This window comes from Leptonotus elevatus, unplaced genomic scaffold, assembly GCF_054856555.1.
Source record: "Leptonotus elevatus isolate MCC_2025b unplaced genomic scaffold, RoL_Lele_1.0 HiC_scaffold_65, whole genome shotgun sequence".
Taxonomy (NCBI): Eukaryota; Metazoa; Chordata; class Actinopteri; order Syngnathiformes; family Syngnathidae; genus Leptonotus; species Leptonotus elevatus.
This window is the reverse complement of record NW_028233732.1, coordinates 181,068-205,931: the sequence shown is the minus strand read 5'-3', so window position 1 is coordinate 205,931 and position 24,864 is coordinate 181,068. Positions and strand designations below refer to the sequence as shown.

The 24,864-nt window shown below is 49.2% G+C and overlaps 43 non-coding genes and 1 pseudogene across 43 annotated transcripts; all 44 read left to right on the top strand.

Moving 5' to 3' along the window:
* Nucleotides 1-95: 95 nt before the first annotated feature.
* Nucleotides 96-260, top strand: LOC147154588 (U1 spliceosomal RNA). Its single transcript, XR_015093323.1, has one exon. It is a non-coding gene; the product is annotated as a U1 spliceosomal RNA (small nuclear RNA).
* Nucleotides 261-585: 325 nt separating this feature from the next.
* Nucleotides 586-777, top strand: LOC147154587 (U2 spliceosomal RNA). The gene has a single exon (XR_015093308.1). It is a non-coding gene; the product is annotated as a U2 spliceosomal RNA (small nuclear RNA).
* A 389-nt stretch (nucleotides 778-1,166) lies between these two features.
* On the top strand, nucleotides 1,167-1,331 carry LOC147154586 (U1 spliceosomal RNA). Its single transcript, XR_015093145.1, has one exon. It is a non-coding gene; the product is annotated as a U1 spliceosomal RNA (small nuclear RNA).
* A 324-nt stretch (nucleotides 1,332-1,655) lies between these two features.
* Nucleotides 1,656-1,847, top strand: LOC147154585 (U2 spliceosomal RNA). Its single transcript, XR_015093291.1, has one exon. It is a non-coding gene; the product is annotated as a U2 spliceosomal RNA (small nuclear RNA).
* A 389-nt stretch (nucleotides 1,848-2,236) lies between these two features.
* Nucleotides 2,237-2,401, top strand: LOC147154584 (U1 spliceosomal RNA). Its single transcript, XR_015093188.1, has one exon. It is a non-coding gene; the product is annotated as a U1 spliceosomal RNA (small nuclear RNA).
* Nucleotides 2,402-2,725: 324 nt separating this feature from the next.
* On the top strand, nucleotides 2,726-2,917 carry LOC147154583 (U2 spliceosomal RNA). The gene has a single exon (XR_015093297.1). It is a non-coding gene; the product is annotated as a U2 spliceosomal RNA (small nuclear RNA).
* A 389-nt stretch (nucleotides 2,918-3,306) lies between these two features.
* LOC147154582 (U1 spliceosomal RNA) lies at nucleotides 3,307-3,471 on the top strand. Its single transcript, XR_015093187.1, has one exon. It is a non-coding gene; the product is annotated as a U1 spliceosomal RNA (small nuclear RNA).
* A 324-nt stretch (nucleotides 3,472-3,795) lies between these two features.
* Nucleotides 3,796-3,987, top strand: LOC147154581 (U2 spliceosomal RNA). Its single transcript, XR_015093295.1, has one exon. It is a non-coding gene; the product is annotated as a U2 spliceosomal RNA (small nuclear RNA).
* Nucleotides 3,988-4,376: 389 nt separating this feature from the next.
* On the top strand, nucleotides 4,377-4,541 carry LOC147154580 (U1 spliceosomal RNA). The gene has a single exon (XR_015093311.1). It is a non-coding gene; the product is annotated as a U1 spliceosomal RNA (small nuclear RNA).
* Nucleotides 4,542-4,865: 324 nt separating this feature from the next.
* LOC147154579 (U2 spliceosomal RNA) lies at nucleotides 4,866-5,057 on the top strand. Its single transcript, XR_015093222.1, has one exon. It is a non-coding gene; the product is annotated as a U2 spliceosomal RNA (small nuclear RNA).
* A 389-nt stretch (nucleotides 5,058-5,446) lies between these two features.
* Nucleotides 5,447-5,611, top strand: LOC147154578 (U1 spliceosomal RNA). Its single transcript, XR_015093144.1, has one exon. It is a non-coding gene; the product is annotated as a U1 spliceosomal RNA (small nuclear RNA).
* Nucleotides 5,612-5,935: 324 nt separating this feature from the next.
* On the top strand, nucleotides 5,936-6,127 carry LOC147154577 (U2 spliceosomal RNA). Its single transcript, XR_015093290.1, has one exon. It is a non-coding gene; the product is annotated as a U2 spliceosomal RNA (small nuclear RNA).
* Nucleotides 6,128-6,516: 389 nt separating this feature from the next.
* On the top strand, nucleotides 6,517-6,681 carry LOC147154576 (U1 spliceosomal RNA). Its single transcript, XR_015093202.1, has one exon. It is a non-coding gene; the product is annotated as a U1 spliceosomal RNA (small nuclear RNA).
* Nucleotides 6,682-7,005: 324 nt separating this feature from the next.
* Nucleotides 7,006-7,198, top strand: LOC147154575 (U2 spliceosomal RNA). Its single transcript, XR_015093330.1, has one exon. It is a non-coding gene; the product is annotated as a U2 spliceosomal RNA (small nuclear RNA).
* A 389-nt stretch (nucleotides 7,199-7,587) lies between these two features.
* On the top strand, nucleotides 7,588-7,752 carry LOC147154574 (U1 spliceosomal RNA). Its single transcript, XR_015093186.1, has one exon. It is a non-coding gene; the product is annotated as a U1 spliceosomal RNA (small nuclear RNA).
* Nucleotides 7,753-8,076: 324 nt separating this feature from the next.
* Nucleotides 8,077-8,268, top strand: LOC147154573 (U2 spliceosomal RNA). The gene has a single exon (XR_015093221.1). It is a non-coding gene; the product is annotated as a U2 spliceosomal RNA (small nuclear RNA).
* Nucleotides 8,269-8,657: 389 nt separating this feature from the next.
* On the top strand, nucleotides 8,658-8,822 carry LOC147154572 (U1 spliceosomal RNA). The gene has a single exon (XR_015093366.1). It is a non-coding gene; the product is annotated as a U1 spliceosomal RNA (small nuclear RNA).
* A 324-nt stretch (nucleotides 8,823-9,146) lies between these two features.
* Nucleotides 9,147-9,338, top strand: LOC147154571 (U2 spliceosomal RNA). Its single transcript, XR_015093258.1, has one exon. It is a non-coding gene; the product is annotated as a U2 spliceosomal RNA (small nuclear RNA).
* Nucleotides 9,339-9,727: 389 nt separating this feature from the next.
* On the top strand, nucleotides 9,728-9,892 carry LOC147154570 (U1 spliceosomal RNA). Its single transcript, XR_015093299.1, has one exon. It is a non-coding gene; the product is annotated as a U1 spliceosomal RNA (small nuclear RNA).
* Nucleotides 9,893-10,216: 324 nt separating this feature from the next.
* LOC147154569 (U2 spliceosomal RNA) lies at nucleotides 10,217-10,408 on the top strand. The gene has a single exon (XR_015093220.1). It is a non-coding gene; the product is annotated as a U2 spliceosomal RNA (small nuclear RNA).
* A 371-nt stretch (nucleotides 10,409-10,779) lies between these two features.
* LOC147154568 (U1 spliceosomal RNA) lies at nucleotides 10,780-10,944 on the top strand. Its single transcript, XR_015093287.1, has one exon. It is a non-coding gene; the product is annotated as a U1 spliceosomal RNA (small nuclear RNA).
* A 324-nt stretch (nucleotides 10,945-11,268) lies between these two features.
* Nucleotides 11,269-11,460, top strand: LOC147154567 (U2 spliceosomal RNA). Its single transcript, XR_015093219.1, has one exon. It is a non-coding gene; the product is annotated as a U2 spliceosomal RNA (small nuclear RNA).
* Nucleotides 11,461-11,831: 371 nt separating this feature from the next.
* Nucleotides 11,832-11,996, top strand: LOC147154566 (U1 spliceosomal RNA). The gene has a single exon (XR_015093143.1). It is a non-coding gene; the product is annotated as a U1 spliceosomal RNA (small nuclear RNA).
* A 324-nt stretch (nucleotides 11,997-12,320) lies between these two features.
* Nucleotides 12,321-12,512, top strand: LOC147154565 (U2 spliceosomal RNA). The gene has a single exon (XR_015093315.1). It is a non-coding gene; the product is annotated as a U2 spliceosomal RNA (small nuclear RNA).
* Nucleotides 12,513-12,901: 389 nt separating this feature from the next.
* On the top strand, nucleotides 12,902-13,066 carry LOC147154564 (U1 spliceosomal RNA). Its single transcript, XR_015093364.1, has one exon. It is a non-coding gene; the product is annotated as a U1 spliceosomal RNA (small nuclear RNA).
* Nucleotides 13,067-13,390: 324 nt separating this feature from the next.
* LOC147154563 (U2 spliceosomal RNA) lies at nucleotides 13,391-13,582 on the top strand. Its single transcript, XR_015093234.1, has one exon. It is a non-coding gene; the product is annotated as a U2 spliceosomal RNA (small nuclear RNA).
* A 371-nt stretch (nucleotides 13,583-13,953) lies between these two features.
* On the top strand, nucleotides 13,954-14,118 carry LOC147154562 (U1 spliceosomal RNA). Its single transcript, XR_015093155.1, has one exon. It is a non-coding gene; the product is annotated as a U1 spliceosomal RNA (small nuclear RNA).
* A 324-nt stretch (nucleotides 14,119-14,442) lies between these two features.
* On the top strand, nucleotides 14,443-14,634 carry LOC147154561 (U2 spliceosomal RNA). Its single transcript, XR_015093289.1, has one exon. It is a non-coding gene; the product is annotated as a U2 spliceosomal RNA (small nuclear RNA).
* A 389-nt stretch (nucleotides 14,635-15,023) lies between these two features.
* LOC147154560 (U1 spliceosomal RNA) lies at nucleotides 15,024-15,188 on the top strand. The gene has a single exon (XR_015093185.1). It is a non-coding gene; the product is annotated as a U1 spliceosomal RNA (small nuclear RNA).
* Nucleotides 15,189-15,512: 324 nt separating this feature from the next.
* LOC147154559 (U2 spliceosomal RNA) lies at nucleotides 15,513-15,704 on the top strand. The gene has a single exon (XR_015093249.1). It is a non-coding gene; the product is annotated as a U2 spliceosomal RNA (small nuclear RNA).
* A 389-nt stretch (nucleotides 15,705-16,093) lies between these two features.
* Nucleotides 16,094-16,258, top strand: LOC147154558 (U1 spliceosomal RNA). Its single transcript, XR_015093362.1, has one exon. It is a non-coding gene; the product is annotated as a U1 spliceosomal RNA (small nuclear RNA).
* Nucleotides 16,259-16,582: 324 nt separating this feature from the next.
* LOC147154557 (U2 spliceosomal RNA) lies at nucleotides 16,583-16,774 on the top strand. Its single transcript, XR_015093233.1, has one exon. It is a non-coding gene; the product is annotated as a U2 spliceosomal RNA (small nuclear RNA).
* A 371-nt stretch (nucleotides 16,775-17,145) lies between these two features.
* Nucleotides 17,146-17,310, top strand: LOC147154556 (U1 spliceosomal RNA). The gene has a single exon (XR_015093154.1). It is a non-coding gene; the product is annotated as a U1 spliceosomal RNA (small nuclear RNA).
* Nucleotides 17,311-17,634: 324 nt separating this feature from the next.
* On the top strand, nucleotides 17,635-17,826 carry LOC147154555 (U2 spliceosomal RNA). The gene has a single exon (XR_015093288.1). It is a non-coding gene; the product is annotated as a U2 spliceosomal RNA (small nuclear RNA).
* Nucleotides 17,827-18,215: 389 nt separating this feature from the next.
* On the top strand, nucleotides 18,216-18,380 carry LOC147154554 (U1 spliceosomal RNA). The gene has a single exon (XR_015093351.1). It is a non-coding gene; the product is annotated as a U1 spliceosomal RNA (small nuclear RNA).
* A 324-nt stretch (nucleotides 18,381-18,704) lies between these two features.
* Nucleotides 18,705-18,896, top strand: LOC147154553 (U2 spliceosomal RNA). Its single transcript, XR_015093286.1, has one exon. It is a non-coding gene; the product is annotated as a U2 spliceosomal RNA (small nuclear RNA).
* Nucleotides 18,897-19,285: 389 nt separating this feature from the next.
* On the top strand, nucleotides 19,286-19,450 carry LOC147154552 (U1 spliceosomal RNA). The gene has a single exon (XR_015093184.1). It is a non-coding gene; the product is annotated as a U1 spliceosomal RNA (small nuclear RNA).
* A 324-nt stretch (nucleotides 19,451-19,774) lies between these two features.
* Nucleotides 19,775-19,966, top strand: LOC147154551 (U2 spliceosomal RNA). Its single transcript, XR_015093248.1, has one exon. It is a non-coding gene; the product is annotated as a U2 spliceosomal RNA (small nuclear RNA).
* A 389-nt stretch (nucleotides 19,967-20,355) lies between these two features.
* Nucleotides 20,356-20,520, top strand: LOC147154550 (U1 spliceosomal RNA). Its single transcript, XR_015093142.1, has one exon. It is a non-coding gene; the product is annotated as a U1 spliceosomal RNA (small nuclear RNA).
* Nucleotides 20,521-20,844: 324 nt separating this feature from the next.
* On the top strand, nucleotides 20,845-21,036 carry LOC147154549 (U2 spliceosomal RNA). Its single transcript, XR_015093242.1, has one exon. It is a non-coding gene; the product is annotated as a U2 spliceosomal RNA (small nuclear RNA).
* A 389-nt stretch (nucleotides 21,037-21,425) lies between these two features.
* On the top strand, nucleotides 21,426-21,590 carry LOC147154548 (U1 spliceosomal RNA). The gene has a single exon (XR_015093153.1). It is a non-coding gene; the product is annotated as a U1 spliceosomal RNA (small nuclear RNA).
* Nucleotides 21,591-21,914: 324 nt separating this feature from the next.
* LOC147154547 (U2 spliceosomal RNA) lies at nucleotides 21,915-22,106 on the top strand. Its single transcript, XR_015093336.1, has one exon. It is a non-coding gene; the product is annotated as a U2 spliceosomal RNA (small nuclear RNA).
* A 389-nt stretch (nucleotides 22,107-22,495) lies between these two features.
* Nucleotides 22,496-22,660, top strand: LOC147154546 (U1 spliceosomal RNA). Its single transcript, XR_015093275.1, has one exon. It is a non-coding gene; the product is annotated as a U1 spliceosomal RNA (small nuclear RNA).
* A 324-nt stretch (nucleotides 22,661-22,984) lies between these two features.
* On the top strand, nucleotides 22,985-23,124 carry LOC147154545 (U2 spliceosomal RNA; annotated as a pseudogene).
* The last annotated feature ends 1,740 nt before the right edge of the window (nucleotides 23,125-24,864 follow it).

Sequence of the window (24,864 nt, the reverse complement as noted above, 5' to 3'; positions counted from 1 at the left end):
ATGCTGGGCCAGGCATTCGCCAGTGTACGAATGGCACAGTCATTCAAGAGGGTGAGTGGAAAAAAGATAGACCCCGTGTCCAGGCTGAGGAAGGCATACTTACCTGGCAGGGGTGACACCATGATCAAGAATGTGGTTCACCCAGGGCGAGGTGCAGCCATTGCACTGGCGGCTGCATTGACCCTTGCGAATTCTCCAAATGTGGGAATCTCGACTGCATAATTTCTGATAGTGGGGAACTGCGTTCGCGCTCTTCCCTGGCTTGTATGTCAAAAATTAAGAGCGATAGTCTTGAAACCAATTAACACAAATGAGCAAGACTTGACTATGGTCTTCTGGCTTTTTTTCACAAGTCTGGCCGGGACCGCAGCAGGCGCTTGGCCTTTCATCCTGCAGGAAGACTGCAAAAGTTGTTGGACTGCAGCTGCTTATGTGAAGGCTTGTGAATAATGAATGGTTAAGTCAGCAGACAAGGTTTCCTCCGTCTCAGTGTCCATAAGAGCAGCGCTGCTTGGTGTAACATGACTGACTGTGAGAGTGGGTAGACCGAGAAGCCTGTACTTGAGTCCGTCAGTTATCCTCTTCATCGCTTCTCAGCCTTTTGGCTAAGATCAAGTGTAGTATCTGTTCTTATCAGTTTAATATCTGATATGTCTCCTATCTGGAGACTTCATATTAAATTGCTTTTTTGAACAGGGAGATGGGATTCAGAGCTTGCTTTGCCCATTCCGCGCATCATCTTGTTATTGCAGTATATCCAGGAGCGGTGCACCACCTCCGCTGGTCAATGAAAATGCTAATCTAGACAGAGAAAACGGGCTGTGGCAATACTCACGTGCGCACAAGTAGGTGTGGCGGAAGCAACCATGTCGTCAAATTGGGAAGCAGGCGACGTTGCCGACACACATCTACTCTGCTGTCCACCAACCCGGTGAGTCGAACCCGTTCCAGAGGCTTGACACTTGAGCTCATTCAGCTATTGCATGCTCCGCAGTTGTGCCTGTGACCTCCTCTAACGCCCTGTGCGAAGTACACACGCCATTCTAATCCACTGAGAGAAACTGGCCCATCATGCTGGGCCAGGCATTCGCCAGTGTACGAATAGCACAGTCATCCAAGAGGGTGAGTGGAAAAAAGCAAGACCCCGTGCCCAGGCTGAGGAAGGCATACTTACCTGGCAGGGGTGACACCATGATCAAGAATGTGGTTCACCCAGGGCGAGGTGCAGCCATTGCACTGGCGGCTGCATTGACCATTGCGAATTCTCCAAATGTGGGAATCTCGACTGCATAATTTCTGATAGTGGGGAACTGCGTTCGCGCTCTTCCCTGGCTTGTATGTCAATAATTAAGAGCGATAGTCTTGAAACCAATTAACACAAATGAGCAAGACTTGACTATGGTCTTCTGGCTTTCTTCACAAGTCTGGCCGGGACCGCAGCAGGCGCTTGGTCTTTCATCCTGCAGGAAGACTGCAAAAGTTGTTGGACTGCAGCTGCTTATGTGAAGGCTTGTGAATAATGAATGGTTAAGTCAGCACACAAGGTTTCCTCCGTCTCAGTGTCCATAAGAGCAGCGCTGCTTGGTGTAACATGACCGACTGTGAGAGTTGGTAGACCGAGAAGCCTGTACTTGAGTCCGTCAGTTATCCTCTTCATCGCTTCTCGGCCTTTTGGCTAAGATCAAGTGTAGTATCTGTTCTTATCAGTTTAATATCTGATATGTCTCCTATCTGGAGACTTCATATTAAATTGCTTTTTTGAACAGGGAGATGGGATTCAGAGCTTACTTTGCCCATTCTGCGCATCATCCTGGTATTGCAGTATTTCCAGGAGCGGTGCACCACCTCCGCTGGTCAATGAAAATGCTAATCTAGACAGAGAAAACGGGCTGTGGCAATACTCACGTGCGCACAAGTAGGTGTGGCGGAAGCAACCATGTCGTCAAATTGGGAAGCAGGCGACGTTGCCGACACACATCTACTCTGCTGTCCACCAACCCGGTGAGTCGAACCCGTTCCAGAGGCTTGACACTTGAGCTCATTCAGCTATTGCATGCTCCGCAGTTGTGCCTGTGACCTCCTCTAACGCCCTGTGCGAAGTACACACGCCGTTCTAATCCACTGAGAGAAACTGGCCCATCATGCTGGGCCAGGCATTCGCCAGTGTACGAATGGCACAGTCATTCAAGAGGGTGAGTGGAAAAAAGCAAGACCCCGTGTCCAGGCTGAGGAAGGCATACTTACCTGGCAGGGGTGACACCATGATCAAGAATGTGGTTCACCCAGGGCGAGGTGCAGCCATTGCACTGGCGGCTGCATTGACCATTGCGAATTCTCCAAATGTGGGAATCTCGACTGCATAATTTCTGATAGTGGGGAACTGCGTTCGTGCTCTTCCCTGGCTTGTATGTCAATAATTAAGAGCGATAGTCTTGAAACCAATTAACACAAATGAGCAAGACTTGACTATGGTCTTCTGGCTTTCTTCACAAGTCTGGCCGGGACCGCAGCAGGTGCTTGGTCTTTCATCCTGCAGGAAGACTGCAAAAGTTGTTGGACTGCAGCTGCTTATGTGAAGGCTTGTGAATAATGAATGGTTAAGTCAGCAGACAAGGTTTCCTCCGTCTCAGTGTCCATAAGAGCAGCGCTGCTTGGTGTAACATGACTGACTGTGAGAGTGGGTAGACCGAGAAGCCTGTACTTGAGTCCGTCAGTTATCCTCTTCATCGCTTCTCAGCCTTTTGGCTAAGATCAAGTGTAGTATCTGTTCTTATCAGTTTAATATCTGATATGTCTCCTATCTGGAGACTTCATATTAAATTGCTTTTTTGAACAGGGAGATGGGATTCAGAGCTTGCTTTGCCCATTCCGCGCATCATCTTGTTATTGCAGTATTTCCAGGAGCGGTGCACCACCTCCGCTGGTCAACGAAAATGCTAATCTAGACAGAGAAAACGGGCTGTGGCAATACTCACGTGCGCACAAGTAGGTGTGGCGGAAGCAACCATGTCGTCAAATTGGGAAGCAGGCGACGTTGCCGACACACATCTACTCTGCTGTCCACCAACCCGGTGAGTCGAACCCGTTCCAGAGGCTTGACACTTGAGCTCATTCAGCTATTGCATGCTCCGCAGTTGTGCCTGTGACCTCCTCTAACGCCCTGTGCGAAGTACACACGCCGTTCTAATCCACTGAGAGAAACTGGCCCATCATGCTGGGCCAGGCATTCGCCAGTGTACGAATGGCACAGTCATTCAAGAGGGTGAGTGGAAAAAAGCAAGACCCCGTGTCCAGGCTGAGGAAGGCATACTTACCTGGCAGGGGTGACACCATGATCAAGAATGTGGTTCACCCAGGGCGAGGTGCAGCCATTGCACTGGCGGCTGCATTGACCATTGCGAATTCTCCAAATGTGGGAATCTCGACTGCATAATTTCTGATAGTGGGGAACTGCGTTCGTGCTCTTCCCTGGCTTGTATGTCAATAATTAAGAGCGATAGTCTTGAAACCAATTAACACAAATGAGCAAGACTTGACTATGGTCTTCTGGCTTTCTTCACAAGTCTGGCCGGGACCGCAGCAGGTGCTTGGTCTTTCATCCTGCAGGAAGACTGCAAAAGTTGTTGGACTGCAGCTGCTTATGTGAAGGCTTGTGAATAATGAATGGTTAAGTCAGCAGACAAGGTTTCCTCCGTCTCAGTGTCCATAAGAGCAGCGCTGCTTGGTGTAACATGACTGACTGTGAGAGTGGGTAGACCGAGAAGCCTGTACTTGAGTCCGTCAGTTATCCTCTTCATCGCTTCTCAGCCTTTTGGCTAAGATCAAGTGTAGTATCTGTTCTTATCAGTTTAATATCTGATATGTCTCCTATCTGGAGACTTCATATTAAATTGCTTTTTTGAACAGGGAGATGGGATTCAGAGCTTGCTTTGCCCATTCCGCGCATCATCTTGTTATTGCAGTATTTCCAGGAGCGGTGCACCACCTCCGCTGGTCAACGAAAATGCTAATCTAGACAGAGAAAACGGGCTGTGGCAATACTCACGTGCGCACAAGTAGGTGTGGCGGAAGCAACCATGTCGTCAAATTGGGAAGCAGGCGACGTAGCCGACACACATCTACTCTGCTGTCCACCAACCCGGTGAGTCGAACCCGTTCCAGAGGCTTGACACTTGAGCTCATTCAGCTATTGCATGCTCCGCAGTTGTGCCTGTGACCTCCTCTAACGCCCTGTGCGAAGTACACACGCCGTTCTAATCCACTGAGAGAAACTGGCCCATCATGCTGGGCCAGGCATTCGCCAGTGTACGAATGGCACAGTCATTCAAGAGGGTGAGTGGAAAAAAGCAAGACCCCGTGTCCAGGCTGAGGAAGGCATACTTACCTGGCAGGGGTGACACCATGATCAAGAATGTGGTTCACCCAGGGCGAGGTGCAGCCATTGCACTGGCGGCTGCATTGACCCTTGCGAATTCTCCAAATGTGGGAATCTCGACTGCATAATTTCTGATAGTGGGGAACTGCGTTCGCGCTCTTCCCTGGCTTGTATGTCAAAAATTAAGAGCGATAGTCTTGAAACCAATTAACACAAATGAGCAAGACTTGACTATGGTCTTCTGGCTTTCTTCACAAGTCTGGCCGGGACCGCAGCAGGCGCTTGGTCTTTCATCCTGCAGGAAGACTGCAAAAGTTGTTGGACTGCAGCTGCTTATGTGAAGGCTTGTGAATAATGAATGGTTAAGTCAGCAGACAAGGTTTCCTCCGTCTCAGTGTCCATAAGAGCAGCGCTGCTTGGTGTAACATGACCGACTGTGAGAGTGGGTAGACTGAGAAGCCTGTACTTGAGTCCGTCAGTTATCCTATTCATCGCTTCTCGGCCTTTTGGCTAAGATCAAGTGTAGTATCTGTTCTTATCAGTTTAATATCTGATATGTCTCCTATCAGGAGACTTCATATTAAATTGCTTTTTTGAACAGGGAGATGGGATTCAGAGCTTGCTTTGCCCATTCCGCGCATCATCCTGGTATTGCAGTATATCCAGGAGCGGTGCACCACCTCCGCTGGTCAACGAAAATGCTAATCTAGACAGAGAAAACGTGCTGTGGCAATACTCACGTGCGCACAAGTAGGTGTGGCGGAAGCAACCATGTCGTCAAATTGGGAAGCAGGCGACGTAGCCGACACACATCTACTCTGCTGTCCACCAATCCGGTGAGTCGAACCCGTTCCAGAGGCTTGACACTTGAGCTCATTCAGCTATTGCATGCTCCGCAGTTGTGCCTGTGACCTCCTCTAATGCCCTGTGCGAAGTACACACGCCGTTCTAATCCACTGAGAGAAACTGGCCCATCATGCTGGGCCAGGCATTCGCCAGTGTACGAATAGCACAGTCATCCAAGAGGGTGAGTGGAAAAAAGCAAGACCCCGTGCCCAGGCTGAGGAAGGCATACTTACCTGGCAGGGGTGACACCATGATCAAGAATGTGGTTCACCCAGGGCGAGGTGCAGCCATTGCACTGGCGGCTGCATTGACCATTGCGAATTCTCCAAATGTGGGAATCTCGACTGCATAATTTCTGATAGTGGGGAACTGCGTTCGCGCTCTTCCCTGGCTTGTATGTCAATAATTAAGAGCGATAGTCTTGAAACCAATTAACACAAATGAGCAAGACTTGACTATGGTCTTCTGGCTTTCTTCACAAGTCTGGCCGGGACCGCAGCAGGCGCTTGGTCTTTCATCCTGCAGGAAGACTGCAAAAGTTGTTGGACTGCAGCTGCTTATGTGAAGGCTTGTGAATAATGAATGGTTAAGTCAGCACACAAGGTTTCCTCCGTCTCAGTGTCCATAAGAGCAGCGCTGCTTGGTGTAACATGACCGACTGTGAGAGTTGGTAGACCGAGAAGCCTGTACTTGAGTCCGTCAGTTATCCTCTTCATCGCTTCTCGGCCTTTTGGCTAAGATCAAGTGTAGTATCTGTTCTTATCAGTTTAATATCTGATATGTCTCCTATCTGGAGACTTCATATTAAATTGCTTTTTTGAACAGGGAGATGGGATTCAGAGCTTACTTTGCCCATTCTGCGCATCATCCTGGTATTGCAGTATTTCCAGGAGCGGTGCACCACCTCCGCTGGTCAATGAAAATGCTAATCTAGACAGAGAAAACGGGCTGTGGCAATACTCACGTGCGCACAAGTAGGTGTGGCGGAAGCAACCATGTCGTCAAATTGGGAAGCAGGCGACGTTGCCGACACACATCTACTCTGCTGTCCACCAACCCGGTGAGTCGAACCCGTTCCAGAGGCTTGACACTTGAGCTCATTCAGCTATTGCATGCTCCGCAGTTGTGCCTGTGACCTCCTCTAACGCCCTGTGCGAAGTACACACGCCGTTCTAATCCACTGAGAGAAACTGGCCCATCATGCTGGGCCAGGCATTCGCCAGTGTACGAATGGCACAGTCATTCAAGAGGGTGAGTGGAAAAAAGCAAGACCCCGTGTCCAGGCTGAGGAAGGCATACTTACCTGGCAGGGGTGACACCATGATCAAGAATGTGGTTCACCCAGGGCGAGGTGCAGCCATTGCACTGGCGGCTGCATTGACCATTGCGAATTCTCCAAATGTGGGAATCTCGACTGTATAATTTCTGATAGTGGGGAACTGCGTTCGTGCTCTTCCCTGGCTTGTATGTCAATAATTAAGAGCGATAGTCTTGAAACCAATTAACACAAATGAGCAAGACTTGACTATGGTCTTCTGGCTTTCTTCACAAGTCTGGCCGGGACCGCAGCAGGCGCTTGGCCTTTCATCCTGCAGGAAGACTGCAAAAGTTGTTGGACTGCAGCTGCTTATGTGAAGGCTTGTGAATAATGAATGGTTAAGTCAGCAGACAAGGTTTCCTCCGTCTCAGTGTCCATAAGAGCAGCGCTGCTTGGTGTAACATGACTGACTGTGAGAGTGGGTAGACCGAGAAGCCTGTACTTGAGTCCGTCAGTTATCCTCTTCATCGCTTCTCAGCCTTTTGGCTAAGATCAAGTGTAGTATCTGTTCTTATCAGTTTAATATCTGATATGTCTCCTATTCTGGAGACTTCATATTAAATTGCTTTTTTGAACAGGGAGATGGGATTCAGAGCTTGCTTTGCCCATTCCGCGCATCATCTTGTTATTGCAGTATTTCCAGGAGCGGTGCACCACCTCCGCTGGTCAATGAAAATGCTAATCTAGACAGAGAAAACGGGCTGTGGCAATACTCACGTGCGCACAAGTAGGTGTGGCGGAAGCAACCATGTCGTCAAATTGGGAAGCAGGCGACGTTGCCGACACACATCTACTCTGCTGTCCACCAACCCGGTGAGTCGAACCCGTTCCAGAGGCTTGACACTTGAGCTCATTCAGCTATTGCATGCTCCGCAGTTGTGCCTGTGACCTCCTCTAACGCCCTGTGCGAAGTACACACGCCGTTCTAATCCACTGAGAGAAACTGGCCCATCATGCTGGGCCAGGCATTCGCCAGTGTACGAATGGCACAGTCATTCAAGAGGGTGAGTGGAAAAAAGCAAGACCCCGTGTCCAGGCTGAGGAAGGCATACTTACCTGGCAGGGGTGACACCATGATCAAGAATGTGGTTCACCCAGGGCGAGGTGCAGCCATTGCACTGGCGGCTGCATTGACCATTGCGAATTCTCCAAATGTGGGAATCTCGACTGCATAATTTCTGATAGTGGGGAACTGCGTTCGTGCTCTTCCCTGGCTTGTATGTCAATAATTAAGAGCGATAGTCTTGAAACCAATTAACACAAATGAGCAAGACTTGACTATGGTCTTCTGGCTTTCTTCACAAGTCTGGCCGGGACCGCAGCAGGCGCTTGGCCTTTCATCCTGCAGGAAGACTGCAAAAGTTGTTGGACTGCAGCTGCTTATGTGAAGGCTTGTGAATAATGAATGGTTAAGTCAGCAGACAAGGTTTCCTCCGTCTCAGTGTCCATAAGAGCAACGCTGCTTGGTGTAACATGACCGACTGTGAGAGTGGGTAGACTGAGAAGCCTGTACTTGAGTCCGTCAGTTATCCTCTTCATCGCTTCTCGGCCTTTTGGCTAAGATCAAGTGTAGTATCTGTTCTTATCAGTTTAATATCTGATATGTCTCCTATCAGGAGACTTCATATTAAATTGCTTTTTTGAACAGGGAGATGGGATTCAGAGCTTGCTTTGCCCATTCCGCGCATCATCCTGGTATTGCAGTATATCCAGGAGCGGTGCACCACCTCCGCTGGTCAACGAAAATGCTAATCTAGACAGAGAAAACGGGCTGTGGCAATACTCACGTGCGCACAAGTAGGTGTGGCGGAAGCAACCATGTCGTCAAATTGGGAAGCAGGCGACGTAGCCGACACACATCTACTCTGCTGTTTACCAATCCGGTGAGTCGAACCCGTTCCAGAGGCTTGACACTTGAGCTCATTCAGCTATTGCATGCTCCGCAGTTGTGCCTGTGACCTCCTGTAACGCCCTGTGCGAAGTACACACGCCGTTCTAATCCACTGAGAGAAACTGGCCCATCATGCTGGGCCAGGCATTCGCCAGTGTACGAATGGCACAGTCATTCAAGAGGGTGAGTGGAAAAAAGCAAGACCCCGTGTCCAGGCTGAGGAAGGCATACTTACCTGGCAGGGGTGACACCATGATCAAGAATGTGGTTCACCCAGGGCGAGGTGCAGCCATTGCACTGGGGGCTGCATTGACCATTGCGAATTCTCCAAATGTGGGAATCTCGACTGCATAATTTCTGATAGTGGGGAACTGCGTTCGTGCTCTTCCCTGGCTTGTATGTCAATAATTAAGAGCGATAGTCTTGAAACCAATTAACACAAATGAGCAAGACTTGACTATGGTCTTCTGGCTTTCTTCACAAGTCTGGCCGGGACCGCAGCAGGCGCTTGGCCTTTCATCCTGCAGGAAGACTGCAAAAGTTGTTGGACTGCAGCTGCTTATGTGAAGGCTTGTGAATAATGAATGGTTAAGTCAGCAGACAAGGTTTCCTCCGTCTCAGTGTCCATAAGAGCAACGCTGCTTGGTGTAACATAACCGACTGTGAGAGTGGGTAGACCGAGAAGCCTGTACTTGAGTCCGTCAGTTATCCTCTTCATCGCTTCTCGGCCTTTTGGCTAAGATCAAGTGTAGTATCTGTTCTTATCAGTTTAATATCTGATATGTCTCCTATCTGGAGACTTCATATTAAATTGCTTTTTTGAACAGGGAGATGGGATTCAGAGCTTGCTTTGCCCATTCCGCGCATCATCTTGTTATTGCAGTATTTCCAGGAGCGGTGCACCACCTCCGCTGGTCAACGAAAATGCTAATCTAGACAGAGAAAACGGGCTGTGGCAATACTCACGTGCGCACAAGTAGGTGTGGCGGAAGCAACCATGTCGTCAAATTGGGAAGCAGGCGACGTAGCCGACACACATCTACTCTGCTGTCCACCAACCCGGTGAGTCGAACCCGTTCCAGAGGCTTGACACTTGAGCTCATTCAGCTATTGCATGCTCCGCAGTTGTGCCTGTGACCTCCTCTAACGCCCTGTGCGAAGTACACACGCCGTTCTAATCCACTGAGAGAAACTGGCCCATCATGCTGGGCCAGGCATTCGCCAGTGTACGAATGGCACAGTCATTCAAGAGGGTGAGTGGAAAAAAGCAAGACCCCGTGTTCAGGCTGAGGAAGGCATACTTACCTGGCAGGGGTGACACCATGATCAAGAATGTGGTTCACCCAGGGCGAGGTGCAGCCATTGCACTGGCGGCTGCATTGACCCTTGCGAATTCTCCAAATGTGGGAATCTCGACTGCATAATTTCTGATAGTGGGGAACTGCGTTCGCGCTCTTCCCTGGCTTGTATGTCAAAAATTAAGAGCGATAGTCTTGAAACCAATTAACACAAATGAGCAAGACTTGACTATGGTCTTCTGGCTTTCTTCACAAGTCTGGCCGGTACCGCAGCAGGCGCTTGGTCTTTCATCCTGCAGGAAGACTGCAAAAGTTGTTGGACTGCAGCTGCTTATGTGAAGGCTTGTGAATAATGAATGGTTAAGTCAGCAGACAAGGTTTCCTCCGTCTCAGTGTCCATAAGAGCAGCGCTGCTTGGTGTAACATGACCGACTGTGAGAGTGGGTAGACTGAGAAGCCTGTACTTGAGTCCGTCAGTTATCCTCTTCATCGCTTCTCGGCCTTTTGGCTAAGATCAAGTGTAGTATCTGTTCTTATCAGTTTAATATCTGATATGTCTCCTATCAGGAGACTTCATATTAAATTGCTTTTTTGAACAGGGAGATGGGATTCAGAGCTTGCTTTGCCCATTCCGCGCATCATCCTGGTATTGCAGTATATCCAGGAGCGGTGCACCACCTCCGCTGGTCAACGAAAATGCTAATCTAGACAGAGAAAACGGGCTGTGGCAATACTCACGTGCGCACAAGTAGGTGTGGCGGAAGCAACCATGTCGTCAAATTGGGAAGCAGGCGACGTAGCCGACACACATCTACTCTGCTGTCCACCAATCCGGTGAGTCGAACCCGTTCCAGAGGCTTGACACTTGAGCTCATTCAGCTATTGCATGCTCCGCAGTTGTGCCCCTGTGCGAAGTACACACGCCGTTCTAATCCACTGAGAGAAACTGGCCCATCATGCTGGGCCAGGCATTCGCCAGTGTACGAATGGCACAGTCATTCAAGAGGTTGAGTGGAAAAAAGCAAGACCCCGTGTTCAGGCTGAGGAAGGCATACTTACCTGGCAGGGGTGACACCATGATCAAGAATGTGGTTCACCCAGGGCGAGGTGCAGCCATTGCACTGGCGGCTGCATTGACCCTTGCGAATTCTCCAAATGTGGGAATCTCGACTGCATAATTTCTGATAGTGGGGAACTGCGTTCGCGCTCTTCCCTGGCTTGTATGTCAAAAATTAAGAGCGATAGTCTTGAAACCAATTAACACAAATGAGCAAGACTTGACTATGGTCTTCTGGCTTTCTTCACAAGTCTGGCCGGGACCGCAGCAGGCGCTTGGTCTTTCATCCTGCAGGAAGACTGCAAAAGTTGTTGGACTGCAGCTGCTTATGTGAAGGCTTGTGAATAATGAATGGTTAAGTCAGCAGACAAGGTTTCCTCCGTCTCAGTGTCCATAAGAGCAGCGCTGCTTGGTGTAACATGACCGACTGTGAGAGTGGGTAGACTGAGAAGCCTGTACTTGAGTCCGTCAGTTATCCTCTTCATCGCTTCTCGGCCTTTTGGCTAAGATCAAGTGTAGTATCTGTTCTTATCAGTTTAATATCTGATATGTCTCCTATCAGGAGACTTCATATTAAATTGCTTTTTTGAACAGGGAGATGGGATTCAGAGCTTGCTTTGCCCATTCCGCGCATCATCCTGGTATTGCAGTATATCCAGGAGCGGTGCACCACCTCCGCTGGTCAACGAAAATGCTAATCTAGACAGAGAAAACGGGCTGTGGCAATACTCACGTGCGCACAAGTAGGTGTGGCGGAAGCAACCATGTCGTCAAATTGGGAAGCAGGCGACGTAGCCGACACACATCTACTCTGCTGTCCACCAATCCGGTGAGTCGAACCCGTTCCAGAGGCTTGACACTTGAGCTCATTCAGCTATTGCATGCTCCGCAGTTGTGCCCCTGTGCGAAGTACACACGCCGTTCTAATCCACTGAGAGAAACTGGCCCATCATAATGGGCCAGGCATTCGCCAGTGTACGAATGGCACAGTCATCCAAGAGGGTGAGTGGAAAAAAGCAAGACCCCGTGCCCAGGCTGAGGAAGTCATACTTACCTGGCAGGGGTGACACCATGATCAAGAATGTGGTTCACCCAGGGCGAGGTGCAGCCATTGCACTGGCGGCTGCATTGACCATTGCGAATTCTCCAAATGTGGGAATCTCGACTGCATAATTTCTGATAGTGGGGAACTGCGTTCGCGCTCTTCCCTGGCTTGTATGTCAATAATTAAGAGCGATGGTCTTGAAACCAATTAACACAAATGAGCAAGACTTGACTATGGTCTTCTGGCTTTCTTCACAAGTCTGGCCGGGACCGCAGCAGGCGCTTGGTCTTTCATCCTGCAGGAAGACTGCAAAAGTTGTTGGACTGCAGCTGCTTATGTGAAGGCTTGTGAATAATGAATGGTTAAGTCAGCAGACAAGGTTTCCTCCGTCTCAGTGTCCATAAGAGCAGCGCTGCTTGGTGTAACATGACCGACTGTGAGAGTTGGTAGACCGAGAAGCCTGTACTTGAGTCCGTCAGTTATCCTCTTCATCGCTTCTCGGCCTTTTGGCTAAGATCAAGTGTAGTATCTGTTCTTATCAGTTTAATATCTGATATGTCTCCTATCTGGAGACTTCATATTAAATTGCTTTTTTGAACAGGGAGATGGGATTCAGAGCTTACTTTGCCCATTCTGCGCATCATTCTGGTATTGCAGTATTTCCAGGAGCGGTGCACCACCTCCGCTGGTCAACGAAAATGCTAATCTAGACAGAGAAAACGGGCTGTGGCAATACTCACGTGCGCACAAGTAGGTGTGGCGGAAGCAACCATGTCGTCAAATTGGGAAGCAGGCGACGTAGCCGACACACATCTACTCTGCTGTCCACGAACCCGGTGAGTCGAACCCGTTCCAGAGGCTTGACACTTGAGCTCATTCAGCTATTGCATGCTCCGCAGTTGTGCCTGTGACCTCCTCTAACGCCCTGTGCGAAGTACACACGCCGTTCTAATCCACTGAGAGAAACTGGCCCATCATGCTGGGCCAGGCATTCGCCAGTGTACGAATGGCACAGTCATTCAAGAGGGTGAGTGGAAAAAAGCAAGACCCCGTGTCCAGGCTGAGGAAGGCATACTTACCTGGCAGGGGTGACACCATGATCAAGAATGTGGTTCAACCAGGGCGAGGTGCAGCCATTGCACTAGCGGCTGCATTGACCCTTGCGAATTCTCCAAATGTGGGAATCTCGACTGCATAATTTCTGGTAGTGGGGAACTGCGTTCGCGCTCTTCCCTGGCTTGTATGTCAATAATTAAGAGCGATAGTCTTGAAACCAATTAACACAAATGAGCAAGACTTGACTATGGTCTTCTGGCTTTCTTCACAAGTCTGGCCGGGACCGCAGCAGGCGCTTGGCCTTTCATCCTGCAGGAAGACTGCAAAAGTTGTTGGACTGCAGCTGCTTATGTGAAGGCTTGTGAATAATGAATGGTTAAGTCAGCAGACAAGGTTTCCTCCGTCTCAGTGTCCATAAGAGCAACGCTGCTTGGTGTAACATAACCGACTGTGAGAGTAGGTAGACCGAGAAGCCTGTACTTGAGTCCGTCAGTTATCCTCTTCATCGCTTCTCGGCCTTTTGGCTAAGATCAAGTGTAGTATCTGTTCTTATCAGTTTAATATCTGATATGTCTCCTATCAGGAGACTTCATATTAAATTGCTTTTTTGAACAGGGAGATGGGATTCAGAGCTTGCTTTGCCCATTCCGCGCATCATCCTGGTATTGCAGTAAATCCAGGAGCGGTGCACCACCTCCGCTGGTCAACGAAAATGCTAATCTAGACAGAGAAAACGGGCTGTGGCAATACTCACGTGCGCACAAGTAGGTGTGGCGGAAGCAACCATGTCGTCAAATTGGGAAGCAGGCGACGTAGCCGACACACATCTACTCTGCTGTCCACCAATCCGGTGAGTCGAACCCGTTCCAGAGGCTTGACACTTGAGCTCATTCAGCTATTGCATGCTCCGCAGTTGTGCCCCTGTGCGAAGTACACACGCCGTTCTAATCTACTGAGAGAAACTGGCCCATCATGCTGGGCCAGGCATTCGCCAGTGTACGAATGGCACAGTCATCCAAGAGGGTGAGTGGAAAAAAGCAAGACCCCGTGCCCAGGCTGAGGAAGTCATACTTACCTGGCAGGGGTGACACCATGATCAAGAATGTGGTTCACCCAGGGCGAGTTGCAGCCATTGCACTGGCGGCTGCATTGACCATTGCGAATTCTCCAAATGTGGGAATCTCGACTGCATAATTTCTGATAGTGGGGAACTGCGTTCGCGCTCTTCCCTGGCTTGTATGTCAATAATTAAGAGCGATAGTCTTGAAACCAATTAACACAAATGAGCAAGACTTGACTATGGTCTTCTGGCTTTCTTCACAAGTCTGGCCGGGACCGCAGCAGGCGCTTGGTCTTTCATCCTGCAGGAAGACTGCAAAAGTTGTTGGACTGCAGCTGCTTATGTGAAGGCTTGTGAATAATGAATGGTTAAGTCAGCAGACAAGGTTTCCTCCGTCTCAGTGTCCATAAGAGCAGCGCTGCTTGGTGTAACATGACCGACTGTGAGAGTTGGTAGACCGAGAAGCCTGTACTTGAGTCCGTCAGTTATCCTCTTCATCGCTTCTCGGCCTTTTGGCTAAGATCAAGTGTAGTATCTGTTCTTATCAGTTTAATATCTGATATGTCTCCTATCTGGAGACTTCATATTAAATTGCTTTTTTGAACAGGGAGATGGGATTCAGAGCTTACTTTGCCCATTCTGCGCATCATCCTGGTATTGCAGTATTTCCAGGAGCGGTGCACCACCTCCGCTGGTCAACGAAAATGCTAATCTAGACAGAGAAAACGGACTGTGGCAATACTCACGTGCACACAAGTAGGTGTGGCGGAAGCAACCATGTCGTCAAATTGGGAAGCAGGCGACGTAGCCGACACACATCTACTCTGCTGTCCACCAACCCGGTGAGTCGAACCCGTTCCAGAGGCTTGACACTTGAGCTCATTCAGCTATTGCATGCTCCGCAGTTGTGCCTGTGACCTCCTCTAACGCCCTGTGCGAAGTACACACGCCGTTCTAATCCACTGAGAGAAACTGGCCCATCATGCTGGGCCAGGCATTCGCCAGTGTACGAATGGCACAGTCATTCAAGAGGGTGAGTGGAAAAAAGCAAGACCCCGTGTCCAGGCTGAGGAAGGCATACTTACCTGGCAGGGGTGACACCATGATCAAGAATGTGGTTCACCCAGGGCGAGGTGCAGCCATTGCACTGGCGGCTGCATTGACCATTGCGAATTCTCCAAATGTGGGAATCTCGACTGCATAATTTCTGATAGTGGGGAACTGCGTTCGTGCTCTTCCCTGGCTTGTATGTCAATAATTAAGAGCGATAGTCTTGAAACCAATTAACACAAATGAGCAAGACTTGACTATGGTCTTCTGGCTTTCTTCACAAGTCTGGCCGGGACCGCAGCAGGCGCTTGGCCTTTCATCCTGCAGGAAGACTGCAAAAGTTGTTGGACTGCAGCTGCTTATGTGAAGGCTTGTGAATAATGAATGGTTAAGTCAGCAGACAAGGTTTCCTCCGTCTCAGTGTCCATAAGAGCAGCGCTGCTTGGTGTAACATGACCGACTGTGAGAGTGGGTAGACTGAGAAGCCTGTACTTGAGTCCGTCAGTTATCCTCTTCATCGCTTCTCGGCCTTTTGGCTAAGATCAAGTGTAGTATCTGTTCTTATCAGTTTAATATCTGATATGTCTCCTATCAGTAGACTTCATATTAAATTGCTTTTTTGAACAGGGAGATGGGATTCAGAGCTTGCTTTGCCCATTCCGTGCATCATCCTGGTATTGCAGTATATCCAGGAGCGGTGCACCACCTCCGCTGGTCAACGAAAATGCTAATCTAGACAGAGAAAACGGGCTGTGGCAATACTCACGTGCGCACAAGTAGGTGTGGCGGAAGCAACCATGTCGTCAAATTGGGAAGCAGGCGACGTTGCCGACACACATCTACTCTGCTGTCCACGAACCCGGTGAGTCGAACCCGTTCCAGAGGCTTGACACTTGAGCTCATTCAGCTATTGCATGCTCCGCAGTTGTGCCTGTGACCTCCTCTAACGCCCTGTGCGAAGTACACACGCCGTTCTAATCCACTGAGAGAAACTGGCCCATCATGCTGGGCCAGGCATTCGCCAGTGTACGAATGGCACAGTCATTCAAGAGGGTGAGTGGAAAAAAGCAAGACCCCGTGTCCAGGCTGAGGAAGGCATACTTACCTGGCAGGGGTGACACCATGATCAAGAATGTGGTTCAACCAGGGCGAGGTGCAGCCATTGCACTAGCGGCTGCATTGACCCTTGCGAATTCTCCAAATGTGGGAATCTCGACTGCATAATTTCTGGTAGTGGGGAACTGCGTTCGCGCTCTTCCCTGGCTTGTATGTCAATAATTAAGAGCGATAGTCTTGAAACCAATTAACACAAATGAGCAAGACTTGACTATGGTCTTCTGGCTTTCTTCACAAGTCTGGCCGGGACCGCAGCAGGCGCTTGGCCTTTCATCCTGCAGGAAGACTGCAAAAGTTGTTGGACTGCAGCTGCTTATGTGAAGGCTTGTGAATAATGAATGGTTAAGTCAGCAGACAAGGTTTCCTCCGTCTCAGTGTCCATAAGAGCAACGCTGCTTGGTGTAACATAACCGACTGTGAGAGTAGGAAGACCGAGAAGCCTGTACTTGAGTCCGTCAGTTATCCTCTTCATCGCTTCTCGGCCTTTTGGCTAAGATCAAGTGTAGTATCTGTTCTTATCAGTTTAATATCTGATATGTCTCCTATCAGGAGACTTCATATTAAATTGCTTTTTTGAACAGGGAGATGGGATTCAGAGCTTGCTTTGCCCATTCCGCGCATCATCCTGGTATTGCAGTAAATCCAGGAGCGGTGCACCACCTCCGCTGGTCAACGAAAATGCTAATCTAGACAGAGAAAACGGGCTGTGGCAATACTCACGTGCGCACAAGTAGGTGTGGCGGAAGCAACCATGTCGTCAAATTGGGAAGCAGGCGACGTAGCCGACACACATCTACTCTGCTGTCCACCAATCCGGTGAGTCGAACCCGTTCCAGAGGCTTGACACTTGAGCTCATTCAGCTATTGCATGCTCCGCAGTTGTGCCCCTGTGCGAAGTACACACGCCGTTCTAATCCACTGAGAGAAACTGGCCCATCATGCTGGGCCAGGCATTCGCCAGTGTACGAATGGCACAGTCATCCAAGAGGGTGAGTGGAAAAAAGCAAGACCCCGTGCCCAGGCTGAGGAAGTCATACTTACCTGGCAGGGGTGACACCATGATCAAGAATGTGGTTCACCCAGGGCGAGTTGCAGCCATTGCACTGGCGGCTGCATTGACCATTGCGAATTCTCCAAATGTGGGAATCTCGACTGCATAATTTCTGATAGTGGGGAACTGCGTTCGCGCTCTTCCCTGGCTTGTATGTCAATAATTAAGAGCGATAGTCTTGAAACCAATTAACACAAATGAGCAAGACTTGACTATGGTCTTCTGGCTTTCTTCACAAGTCTGGCCGGGACCGCAGCAGGCGCTTGGTCTTTCATCCTGCAGGAAGACTGCAAAAGTTGTTGGACTGCAGCTGCTTATGTGAAGGCTTGTGAATAATGAATGGTTAAGTCAGCAGACAAGGTTTCCTCCGTCTCAGTGTCCATAAGAGCAGCGCTGCTTGGTGTAACATGACCGACTGTGAGAGTTGGTAGACCGAGAAGCCTGTACTTGAGTCCGTCAGTTATCCTCTTCATCGCTTCTCGGCCTTTTGGCTAAGATCAAGTGTAGTATCTGTTCTTATCAGTTTAATATCTGATATGTCTCCTATCTGGAGACTTCATATTAAATTGCTTTTTTGAACAGGGAGATGGGATTCAGAGCTTACTTTGCCCATTCTGCGCATCATCCTGGTATTGCAGTATTTCCAGGAGCGGTGCACCACCTCCGCTGGTCAACGAAAATGCTAATCTAGACAGAGAAAACGGGCTGTGGCAATACTCACGTGCACACAAGTAGGTGTGGCGGAAGCAACCATGTCGTCAAATTGGGAAGCAGGCGACGTAGCCGACACACATCTACTCTGCTGTCCACCAACCCGGTGAGTCGAACCCGTTCCAGAGGCTTGACACTTGAGCTCATTCAGCTATTGCATGCTCCGCAGTTGTGCCTGTGACCTCCTCTAACGCCCTGTGCGAAGTACACACGCCGTTCTAATCCACTGAGAGAAACTGGCCCATCATGCTGGGCCAGGCATTCGCCAGTGTACGAATGGCACAGTCATTCAAGAGGGTGAGTAGAAAAAAGCAAGACCCCGTGTCCAGGCTGAGGAAGGCATACTTACCTGGCAGGGGTGACACCATGATCAAGAATGTGGTTCACCCAGGGAGAGGTGCAGCCATTGCACTGGCGGCTGCATTGACCCTTGCGAATTCTCCAAATGTGGGAATCTCGACTGCATAATTTCTGATAGTGGGGAACTGCGTTCGCGCTCTTCCCTGGCTTGTATGTCAAAAATTAAGAGCGATAGTCTTGAAACCAATTAACACAAATGAGCAAGACTTGACTATGGTCTTCTGGCTTTCTTCACAAGTCTGGCCGGGACCGCAGCAGGCGCTTGGTCTTTCATCCTGCAGGAAGACTGCAAAAGTTGTTGGACTGCAGCTGCTTATGTGAAGGCTTGTGAATAATGAATGGTTAAGTCAGCAGACAAGGTTTCCTCCGTCTCAGTGTCCATAAGAGCAGCGCTGCTTGGTGTAACATGACCGACTGTGAGAGTTGGTAGACCGAGAAGCCTGTACTTGAGTCCGTCAGTTATCCTCTTCATCGCTTCTCGGCCTTTTGGCTAAGATCAAGTGTAGTATCTGTTCTTATCAGTTTAATATCTGATATGTCTCCTATCTGGAGACTTCATATTAAATTGCTTTTTTGAACAGGGAGATGGGATTCAGAGCTTACTTTGCCCATTCTGCGCATCATCCTGGTATTGCAGTATTTCCAGGAGCGGTGCACCACCTCCGCTGGTCAACGAAAATGCTAATCTAGACAGAGAAAACGGGCTGTGGCAATACTCACGTGCGCACAAGTAGGTGTGGCGGAAGCAACCATGTCTTCAAATTGGGAAGCAGGCGACGTTGCCGACACACATCTACTCTGCTGTCCACCAACCCGGTGAGTCGAACCCGTTCCAGAGGCTTGACACTTGAGCTCATTCAGCTATTGCATGCTCCGCAGTTGTGCCTGTGACCTCCTCTAACGCCCTGTGCGAAGTACACACGCCGTTCTAATCCACTGAGAGAAACTGGCCCATCATGCTGGGCCAGGCATTCGCCAGTGTACGAATGGCACAGTCATTCAAGAGGGTGAGTGGAAAAAAGCAAGACCCCGTGTCCAGGCTGAGGAAGGCATACTTACCTGGCAGGGGTGACACCATGATCAAGAATGTGGTTCACCCAGGGCGAGGTGCAGCCATTGCACTGGCGGCTGCATTGACCATTGCGAATTCTCCAAATGTGGGAATCTCGACTGCATAATTTCTGATAGTGGGGAACTGCGTTCGTGCTCTTCCCTGGCTTGTATGTCAATAATTAAGAGCGATAGTCTTGAAACCAATTAACACAAATGAGCAAGACTTGACTATGGTCTTCTGGCTTTCTTCACAAGTCTGGCCGGGACCGCAGCAGGCGCTTGGCCTTTCATCCTGCAGGAAAACTGCAAAAGTTGTTGGACTGCAGCTGCTTATGTGAAGGCTTGTGAATAATGAATGGTTAAGTCAGCAGACAAGGTTTCCTCCGTCTCAGTGTCCATAAGAGCAGCGCTGCTTGGTGTAACATGACCGACTGTGAGAGTGGGTAGACTGAGAAGCCTGTACTTGAGTCCGTCAGTTATCCTCTTCATCGCTTCTCGGCCTTTTGGCTAAGATCAAGTGTAGTATCTGTTCTTATCAGTTTAATATCTGATATGTCTCCTATCAGTAGACTTCATATTAAATTGCTTTTTTGAACAGGGAGATGGGATTCAGAGCTTGCTTTGCCCATTCCGTGCATCATCCTGGTATTGCAGTATATCCAGGAGCGGTGCACCACCTCCGCTGGTCAACGAAAATGCTAATCTAGACAGAGAAAACGGGCTGTGGCAATACTCACGTGCGCACAAGTAGGTGTGGCGGAAGCAACCATGTCGTCAAATTGGGAAGCAGGCGACGTTGCCGACACACATCTACTCTGCTGTCCACCAACCCGGTGAGTCGAACCCGTTCCAGAGGCTTGACACTTGAGCTCATTCAGCTATTGCATGCTCCGCAGTTGTGCCTGTGACCTCCTCTAACGCCCTGTGCGAAGTACACACGCCGTTCTAATCCACTGAGAGAAACTGGCCCATCATGCTGGGCCAGGCATTCGCCAGTGTACGAATGGCACAGTCATTCAAGAGGGTGAGTGGAAAAAAGCAAGACCCCGTGTCCAGGCTGAGGAAGGCATACTTACCTGGCAGGGGTGACACCATGATCAAGAATGTGGTTCACCCAGGGCGAGGTGCAGCCATTGCACTGGCGGCTGCATTGACCATTGCGAATTCTCCAAATGTGGGAATCTCGACTGCATAATTTCTGATAGTGGGGAACTGCGTTCGCGCTCTTCCCTGGCTTGTATGTCAATAATTAAGAGCGATAGTCTTGAAACCAATTAACACAAATGAGCAAGACTTGACTATGGTCTTCTGGCTTTCTTCACAAGTCTGGCCGGGACCGCAGCAGGCGCTTGGCCTTTCATCCTGCAGGAAGACTGCAAAAGTTGTTGGACTGCAGCTGCTTATGTGAAGGCTTGTGAATAATGAATGGTTAAGTCAGCAGACAAGGTTTCCTCCGTCTCAGTGTCCATAAGAGCAACGCTGCTTGGTGTAACATAACCGACTGTGAGAGTAGGTAGACCGAGAAGCCTGTACTTGAGTCCGTCAGTTATCCTCTTCATCGCTTCTCGGCCTTTTGGCTAAGATCAAGTGTAGTATCTGTTCTTATCAGTTTAATATCTGATATGTCTCCTATCTGGAGACTTCATATTAAATTGCTTTTTTGAACAGGGAGATGGGATTCAGAGCTTGCTTTGCCCATTCCGTGCATCATCCTGGTATTGCAGTATATCCAGGAGCGGTGCACCACCTCCGCTGGTCAACGAAAATGCTAATCTAGACAGAGAAAACGGGCTGTGGCAATACTCACGTGCGCACAAGTAGGTGTGGCGGAAGCAACCATGTCGTCAAATTGGGAAGCAGGCGACGTAGCCGACACACATCTACTCTGCTGTCCACCAATCCGGTGAGTCGAACCCGTTCCAGAGGCTTGACACTTGAGCTCATTCAGCTATTGCATGCTCCGCAGTTGTGCCTGTGACCTCCTCTAATGCCCTGTGCGAAGTACACACGCCGTTCTAATCCACTGAGAGAAACTGGCCCATCATGCTGGGCCAGGCATTCGCCAGTGTACGAATGGCACAGTCATCCAAGAGGGTGAGTGGAAAAAAGCAAGACCCCGTGCCCAGGCTGAGGAAGGCATACTTACCTGGCAGGGGTGACACCATGATCAAGAATGTGGTTCACCCAGGGCGAGTTGCAGCCATTGCACTGGCGGCTGCATTGACCATTGCGAATTCTCCAAATGTGGGAATCTCGACTGCATAATTTCTGATAGTGGGGAACTGCGTTCGCGCTCTTCCCTGGCTTGTATGTCAATAATTAAGAGCGATGGTCTTGAAACCAATTAACACAAATGAGCAAGACTTGACTATGGTCTTCTGGCTTTCTTCACAAGTCTGGCCGGGACCGCAGCAGGCGCTTGGTCTTTCATCCTGCAGGAAGACTGCAAAAGTTGTTGGACTGCAGCTGCTTATGTGAAGGCTTGTGAATAATGAATGGTTAAGTCAGCAGACAAGGTTTCCTCCGTCTCAGTGTCCATAAGAGCAGCGCTGCTTGGTGTAACATGACCGACTGTGAGAGTTGGTAGACCGAGAAGCCTGTACTTGAGTCCGTCAGTTATCCTCTTCATCGCTTCTCGGCCTTTTGGCTAAGATCAAGTGTAGTATCTGTTCTTATCAGTTTAATATCTGATATGTCTCCTATCTGGAGACTTCATATTAAATTGCTTTTTTGAACAGGGAGATGGGATTCAGAGCTTACTTTGCCCATTCTGCGCATCATTCTTGTATTGCAGTATTTCCAGGAGCGGTGCACCACCTCCGCTGGTCAACGAAAATGCTAATCTAGACAGAGAAAACGGGCTGTGGCAATACTCACGTGCGCACAAGTAGGTGTGGCGGAAGCAACCATGTCGTCAAATTGGGAAGCAGGCGACGTAGCCGACACACATCTACTCTGCTGTCCACGAACCCGGTGAGTCGAACCCGTTCCAGAGGCTTGACACTTGAGCTCATTCAGCTATTGCATGCTCCGCAGTTGTGCCTGTGACCTCCTCTAACGCCCTGTGCGAAGTACACACGCCGTTCTAATCCACTGAGAGAAACTGGCCCATCATGCTGGGCCAGGCATTCGCCAGTGTACGAATGGCACAGTCATTCAAGAGGGTGAGTGGAAAAAAGCAAGACCCCGTGTCCAGGCTGAGGTAGGCATACTTACCTGGCAGGGGTGACACCATGATCAAGAATGTGGTTCACCCAGGGCGAGGTGCAGCCATTGCACTGGCGGCTGCATTGACCCTTGCGAATTCTCCAAATGTGGGAATCTCGACTGCATAATTTCTGATAGTGGGGAACTGCGTTCGCGCTCTTCCCTGGCTTGTATGTCAAAAATTAAGAGCGATAGTCTTGAAACCAATTAACACAAATGAGCAAGACTTGACTATGGTCTTCTGGCTTTCTTCACAAGTCTGGCCGGGACCGCAGCAGGCGCTTGGTCTTTCATCCTGCAGGAAGACTGCAAAAGTTGTTGGACTGCAGCTGCTTATGTGAAGGCTTGTGAATAATGAATGGTTAAGTCAGCAGACAAGGTTTCCTCCGTCTCAGTGTCCATAAGAGCAGCGCTGCTTGGTGTAACATGACCGACTGTGAGAGTGGGTAGACTGAGAAGCCTGTACTTGAGTCCGTCAGTTATCCTCTTCATCGCTTCTCGGCCTTTTGGCTAAGATCAAGTGTAGTATCTGTTCTTATCAGGATCGCTTCTCGGCCTTTTGGCTAAGACTGCGATCGCCTCTGCTGAGAGATAATTCTATGCCTGTTGTGGCTGTGAATCTAACTCAATTGCAGGGGTATTGTTATTGTGTTGTTTAAACTTTGTGTTATAGGAGAACGACCAAGGTGAGTGTACTGTTTTTTTATTCGTGAGAAGTTGTGACCAAGTGGTTGTCTCCGACATGTCGGCTACATATGCCGGCATGCGGAGGCACCACAGTGTCCGATTTATGTTTCGGGAAAGGGATGGTGGTGATCCTCTGTGGATGTCCAGGCTGGACTTCTCCAGAAAGCTTGTCCAACAAACCCTGAAATTTAAAGCTGAGGATTTAAATTGTATTATAACTTTGCCCTTTAGTAAGGGATTTGATGTGAGTTTCACCTCTGCTGTGAACCTTCGTGAATTTTGGACTCGTTTTGAAAATGTGAAAGCCCAGTTCTCTGTGTTCAATGTTGAAAAACTGACTGATAATGCTGCTAAAACAGTTATTGTCAGAATGTTTAATGAGACAGTGAATGCAGAAGACATTTGTTTTTGGCTGGGTAGATATTGCACGGTTAAAGGCCAGGCTGTGAAGGTGAGGGATGAAGACGGCATCTGGAACTGTGCCTGGCGGGTACCCATCCAACAATGGCAGGACCCCCAGGGCTTTCAGGGCCTGAAACATCTCCCACCAATGATAGTCTTGGGTGAAAACCGGGGCTACATACATTACCAGGGCCAGCCCAAGCTCTGCCGCAAGTGTGGTGAGCATGGACACCTGGCGGAAGCGTGTGAGAAAACAATTTGTAGGAAATGTAGAGTAATTGGGCATACTTTTGAAGAATGTACCAATGGCAGAAAGTGCAATCTTTGTGGGGAAACTAACCACCTCTACAGAAATTGTCCAAAATCATTTGCCAACAAACTGAAGGCTGGAAAAGAAATGGCACAAGGAAATGGAAATGAAGCTGACAAACAAATTGAATGTCCCAAAGAAAATTCAAATTTCCCTCCAAATCCTGTCATTGGTGGAGAGGGGACAGGTGAGGAGGGGCAAGGGGAGGCGAGCAGGCCGGCCCCACCAATCGAGAGCTCAGAGGAAAGTGAGATGCTGCAAGAAATGCCCACAAGCGAGTCAAGCGAAGTCAGTCCACATGAGGCTGACAGTGAAGACACCCAGATCACTTGTGCTCAAAATAATAAAAGGCTTGCATCTCAACGGTCCTCTGAGTCTCCCCTGTCCACGGAGAAGAGGGGAAGGCCCGGGAGCCCAGATAGCGAGGTGGGGGAGACCAGGGTCTTCCCCTCGGATTCACCAAATGAACTCTCCTTTTTAAACATAGTACTGCAATCAACGCCAAAAAGCAGAAACACTATGAATTTAAGGTTGCGTGAGCGATCACCACCTCAAGTGCCCCTGACAGACGACCAGTGTTTTAGCTCTGCCCCTTTTGCTGAGGTAAAGGAAGAAATACGCTCTCGAGAAATACCTTAGCGACTGCCTTGTTTTTTTTTAAATAATGTTCTCTTAAAATTTTGTAACCCCATCTGTGTTTTTATTTTTTTATTTTTAATCATACCTATTACCCTCACCTTCTCAACTATTAACGTTAGAAGCGTGAAGTCAAAGATTAGAGCTCAGAGCGTTTTAACATTTCTAAAAACTTTTAAATCTGATCTGTTTTTAATCCAAGAATGTGGCATACCCTTTTTAAGAAATTACAAACAGTGGGAGGAAATGTGGCCACATCCATCACTATGGAGTGGCTCAAACGAAAATAGAAATGATGGAGTGGCCATTTTAATAAATAATCCTCAGATTGTTTT